The sequence below is a fragment of the Limulus polyphemus genome, unplaced genomic scaffold (assembly GCF_000517525.1).
Source record: "Limulus polyphemus unplaced genomic scaffold, Limulus_polyphemus-2.1.2 Scaffold2715, whole genome shotgun sequence".
NCBI lineage: Eukaryota > Metazoa > Arthropoda > Merostomata > Xiphosura > Limulidae > Limulus > Limulus polyphemus.
In genome coordinates, this window is record NW_013668325.1 from 49293 (window position 1) to 55831 (window position 6539).

At 34.1% G+C, this 6539-nt stretch overlaps 1 non-coding gene across 1 annotated transcript; it reads left to right on the forward strand.

Annotated features, from left to right (window-relative positions):
- The first annotated feature begins 3182 nt into the window (after window positions 1-3182).
- On the forward strand, window positions 3183-3256 carry Trnat-agu. Its single transcript has one exon. It is a non-coding gene; the product is annotated as a tRNA-Thr (tRNA).
- The last annotated feature ends 3283 nt before the right edge of the window (window positions 3257-6539 follow it).

The window sequence follows — 6539 nt, forward strand, 5'->3', positions numbered from 1 at the left end:
TTGTGTTATCATTTTGCGGTTTAATTTCTTTACATTGATTATTTTTTAAAACCTCACGTTTTGATAAAGGAGTCAGTATATTATATATAACTGAGTTATTTGTTTATAATTAGCATCAAAGGTGCCTCTATCCTGCGAGGATTTGGCATATATCTTGGCCAATCGCCACACACGACATCAGATGTTCAGTAGCATAATACTTGACTATATATATAATACAAAGACGTTTGTTAGGAGCTGGGCTCATATTTAACTTTAAACTAGTACAAAACAATATAATTAAATAAAACATCAACATACATACACACATACATATATATATATATATACACGTGACGTATAATTTACAAAGCCTAACAGTTCTGCCTTATTTAATTAAACACTACATAATACGCAATGTTTATCTTGGCTCTGCTGTACGTAGTAGATTCATTGGCTAACTTGTCTGAAAAACGTCAGTGTCTGAGACTCTTCCGAAAGACCGCCCTCTATTGGAGTAATATTTCCTCGTCCCATATTATCAATTCTTTGTTTACACGTCGCTACTGTACATTTAGGTTTTTTTTCTGGATTTTCAGGAAGTGGAACACGTTCGATAAACGGTGCATGAGAACGACTACGCAGAAAATTTTAAGTGTGTAATTTCAGTGCTGCTGTTTACTCAATAGAATATAGGTTCAAAAATTGTGTATTTGTTTTGGAATTAATTTACCTTTACTCAAGCAGAAGAAGCACGAGTTACCTGGAAAACAGAGGTTATGACCCCAGAATACGTGTCATTTATGGACTTCAAGTGGAGAAAATCATAAAATACAGATGGAATGTATGGCACCCTTCACAATTATTAACCAGTATTACCCCCCCCCCCGGTGACGTAACTAAAAAGATGCCGCCCCCGCATAAAAATTAAATGGGTCCCCTATATTTTATTCCCTTTGTCGACATTTCTTAAATTTGTCGGGCCAATCGGACACCTCTTCTGATTCAGTCCCCCAGCAATTTCGGGGGCATACATACGCCATTTCCTGATTCTTCCGTCTAAAGTTTAAAGCAGGCATGTTCGTTTTTGTTATTGTTATTTACATTGAAACAATTTGAGAAGCTTCGGAATGAAATATTGTAACTGACCGAGCAATAAGAAAGAAAATATCTGTGTATTAAAAGATTTAAAATGTCAAATGTTTCTCTAATTAAGCATGTGGCTTGGAACTTCTGTTAAACCCCACCAGGAGTTGAACCTACAATAGAATCAAAATAAATATCGGTAATTCGCTTATTGAAGGAAAAATTTACATATTTCTGTCATTACTGTACTGAAATACACGGTACGTTTGTTTCGTAATATGTAATGTCGAGTTAGGGTGTTTTCTCTCACAGTTTAATAGTATTTACCATCGATTTAATATGATTTTTTACCAGCAGAGATGTCTAGTAGCGCCCTTCCTCAATTTTGAGCGATAGCGTACGAAGTATTCTTTCGTTATAAAGATACCGGTGCTACGCAGCTTGTAATGTGTCTTTTGTTTGGTGTCGGCTCTAATTAAGTACTTTGTTATTTTGATAATAAAGTTAGAAAAAAAACGACCGTTACACTCCAAATAATCATAACCGACGTTTCGCCTTGGTTATTTACCTCACTCGCGTTATTGAGGCGGTAAAATTGAAACAGCTGCCACACTCATACCGTTCAGAGAGGTCCATCTAAGTTCCTCATTGAACTTAGTTTAACAGTTCCTGTCAACGACTTGTGAACCGAACAGACGAATAACGCTGCTTTTTGGAAACCCTTTGAAGCCTTTTCTGTATATAAAGGTACACACTCACAGATAGACAGAATAATTTATATTGATTGGTAGAATGGTAGTATAGATATTGTTAGTTAGTACCGTGTGTGTACAATGTCCACAACTGTTCATGAACAGGGAAGGATAGCTGAATTCAGGACGTTGTGAACAAGAGTATTGAGTCCGGAGAGACAGTGTATTCTGAAATTTATTTGATAGCGTTTATTCTCTTTCAAAACTGCTCGTTATGTACTTGCTACATCCTTTAGGAGTTTGGCTAGTTTAATATAGGTCTTGCCAATACGTGATTTGATATATCAACAAGTTACAGGGATCGTATTAACCTGCCCTGTATCTAAAATTCCTTAAATTAAACATATATATATATATACGCACTGTCTTATATTTATATTAATTGAACACTAAAATATTTAAAATTCACAGTTAAGACAAATAATGATGAGCTTATAACTGAAAACCTTTTATTATTGTCATTACTCTATGTTTTGTTTAAATTACAGTTTCTTCAGAGAGAAACGTAATATTGGTTCTAAACACAACCAAGCTAATGTGTACTCTGTGAGTTTATAAGCGTGGAGAAGCTATAAACCAAAAGTAATAAAAACATAATTACGCACTGGGGTTATAAGTTAAGGTCTTTATTATTTATTTAACCAATTCATCTTCCAAATACATCATAAAGAGGCAAACACCACACTTTTTTAAACTATCTGTTATTATTCTGTAGCCGTTGTAAGGTCAAAGTAATAATTACAGCACAGTAGCTAAAAGCTTCAAAAAGTAAAATAACAAAAAAAAAACGGAATTTGCCCGTTTATTGCCCATTTATAAATAATACCCCTGTTATGGGCCTTCACTAATATACACATCTACTATGTCATTCACATTTCAGTCAGCGGTGTGTAAACTAAATATCTGTTGTTCATTTATCGCGCTTCGAACCAACTGACTAACTAATTTAATATCCTCGTTGAATCGTTTTAATTTATCATTAATCGGAAGTTTAAAAAAGAACAGATTTAAATCTGCTCTTTCTATACTTCCGAATGAATACGACAACTCTCTTGATGCTAAATGTTGTTGTTTTTAGTTCGAACTAACTTTTTTTTTGAGATATTAACGCTGATGATGGAATTTAAGAATGTCTTTTTGTATTACCGTGTTTTTAATATTTATTATGTAGTCTTTGTTTTGAAAATCAAAGGTTTAGATAAAAATTAGAATGATATGAAAATTGAATATATAAAATATATGTCTTTAAAAGTAGTTTCACTGTAATTTTAAATAAATATGTCGTGTAATTTGAAAACTGTGCAGAAAATAGCTAATTTAGCTGATTTAAGGTATATATAAAGTACAAGTAAACTGACTCCGTGTGGCGCCGTGGCTTAGTTGGTTAAAGCGCCTGTCTAGTAAACAGGAGATCGTGGGTTCGAATCCCACCGGTGCCTTTTAAATATAAATTTTCTCTTTATAATTATGAAACTTTTTCACATTAAATAATATTTTTTATCAGGCTTGTCTTTTCTATTTTGTGTTGTTTTATATACAATTCAGAAAAACATGAAGTTTTCAATAATTTAACATGTTCATCTTGTACGTTTAGAACCGTTTCTACTTTAATATAAGTAATCATTAAATTATAATAACATAAGAATAATACACATATGTCTTGTACTAGCTGGAGTACCAGTCCTCTGGACGGAAGTTATGTAAATTCATTTTGCTTTTTTTGCATGCAATTTTGCTGTTTCACAATTGTGTTTTTCAGTTTCTTTGGGCTTTTTGTATTTTTTACAATTACATATAAGGGAAGCAACTTTTCACGTCCTAAGATAACCTTTCATTAATCTTGAATTTATATAACTTCCGTCCAGGTTTTTTTTGTTTTTTTTTCTAATTTGGGATTCAATGGCTCCTAACAAAAGACTATTTCTCTGTCGGAAAGATTTATATGTTCTGTGCGATGTCATTAATTTTAATTCGAACGACGTATGTTAGGCTTAACAGCACTTAGGGAAGGAAGGGCGTTCTGGCTAAAACGTCATACTAAGTAATGATCGATATTCAGTCGCGTAATTTATGTCATTCCAATCTCCAACACAGCCTTGTTTTAACTTTGGTATAACATTTCATCAAAATGTATCTGAGTTTCGTTTTGAGTTTACTTACCGATTATAAGTATTGTTTTATTACAAATTACAGTCTTTTTTAAAGTAAGGAAGATCATTTTTAAAACAGGTATAACGTTTCAGTCGCTAGGAATAAATAAAAACTCCATAACCCGAGCGCTTTCGAACAGTGGACCTTTCTTCTTCAGGGGCAAACTGGGAACGTGTTTTTCTAAAATCATAAACGCTTCAGTCACTGGTGCGATCATTCTCAAGTACAGAATGATGCCAGTGAGCGAAACGTCGTACGTGTTTCAAGCAAACAAAAAATTATTTCTGTAAAATATTTAGCATCGCGGTGTTGACTTAATGAAAGAGGCTAATTTCATGAAATATTGTAAGTTATAAAAAAATAATCTCTGCTATATCTTTATTCGTCACTAACTACACCTATTGATCTTAGTTTAACATGATAAACCGTAGTTAATTATAAAATTTGCTGACGTTCTGTATCAATGGTTCAAATTTAGGGATGGTAGTACACTACCTGGACTGAGCACAAACGAACGTATTGCGACAGGATCCCATAATTTGAGGGTGGAGTCCTCTATCGGATAAATAAAATCAATAGAAAAAAAAAAGAAATCTGTAAAAACAACTTCTGAATTTATCTGTTAATAAAACAAGCAGTGAATTGCGTTTGTATTTATCACGTGACGCTGTTGTACAGCTGTCGTGCCGTGATTTAAGATGTATATATATAATTTCTTTCTTTTTGACATTAGTTCAAAGTTTTTGTCGTAGTTTAAAATTTTAATATTACTATTATAATTTTAATGTACTCCTTAATATTTTATTAAAAGTGTAGTGTTTGTGAAATAAGTTTCTATTTGGATCGATGAGTATATTGTTGGGTACTATACCGGTATACGGTTGGATACTATACCGGTATACGGTTGGATACTATACCGGTATATTGTTGGGTACTATACCGGTATACGGTTGGATACTATACCGGTATACGGTTGGATACTATACCGGTATATTGTTGGGTTTTATATCGGTATGTTGTTGGGTGTTATACCAGTATATTGATGAGTGTTATGCCGTGTATTGCTGGGTCTTATACTGTATATTGTTGGGTACTATACCAGTATATTGATATGTTTTATACTGTATATTGTTGGGTACTATACCGGTATACGGTTGGATACTATACCGGTATATTGTTAGGTCTTATACGGTATACGGTTGGATACTATACCGGTATATTGTTAGGTCTTATACTGTATATTGTTGGGTACTATACCGGTATATTGTTGGGTTTTATAGCGGTATGTTGTTGGGTTTTATACCAGTATATTTATGAGTCTTATGCAGTGTATTGCTGGGTCTTATACTGTATATTGTTGGGTTTTATACCAGTATATTGATGAGTCTTATGCCGTGTATTGCTGGGTACTATACCGGTATATTGTTGGGTTTTATAGCGGTATGTTGTTGGGTTTTATACCTTTCCCATGGAAGGGTTCATAAAAATAAGTTTCACTTGATAAGGGTTATTCGGATATGTGTCTTAAATCCGAGTTTTATGGCTGTTTAAAAAGTAAGTCATGGAATACTCTTTGTCTACTCTGCTCTTAATCTGTTTCCAGATAAATAAATAAAATGAAAAACATAGAATTATACAAGGTATTAGAATTGTACAAATATTTTGAACATCTTTTATAAAAGTGCACAAAACTTTGTCAAGTTTTAAAATAGAAATACATTATTTAAGGGTTTTTTGTTTGTTTGTTGTGTTTGCCACTGAGATATAAATCTAGTAACTGTACATTTTATGAATTCAGTAAATGGACGACCTTGACCATCCTCCTACGGTCAGAACCTGTGATAAACTCCTTTTAGTTATACAGACACTACTCGAAGCGAGCGATTTTTTGAAGGAAAAGTTTACTTTAAACTTGTTGCCTGGTTACCGTCTATTGTCTTTCGTGATCTTAAGAATTTAAATATGATATAAAGAGTTTTTGTTAAAGTTAACACTAAAGCCAAGTGGAGGCTGGTATGGTAGCGAATACTATCCATGGCAATACTCCTCGTATGAGAGACTAATACTGAAAGGACATTGTTCTCATCTACATCTACGGCATCATCAGGTGGCGCCACTTGTTAAGAGGCAAGTGAAACTAGTCTTTTTGTAATTAGCTTGATTATGGCGCTTGTCATGGGGTATATTTTTATTTTGCGATACTCTTATCATACGTATTATGGAAAAAAAAACTATTGGTTCGAACCCATACTGTTCTCAAGGAATTTCCATTGCACATTTTGTAAATGTCTCCAGTTAGGAGTGATTCGTGATGTGAAAACCCACATTATATAAGTTTTGTACGTTGCCTCCAAAGTGGGCCTGGAGGCCCGGCATGGCCAGGTTGTTAGGGCGCTCGACTCGTAATCTGAGGGTCGCGGGTTCGAGTCCTCGTCCCACCAAACAAACTCGCCCTTTCAGCCGTGGGGGCGTTATAATGTCAGTCCCACTATTCGTTGTCAAAGAATAGCGCAAGAGTTGGCGGTGGGTGGTGATGACTAGCTGCCTTCCCTCTAGTCTTATACTGCTAAA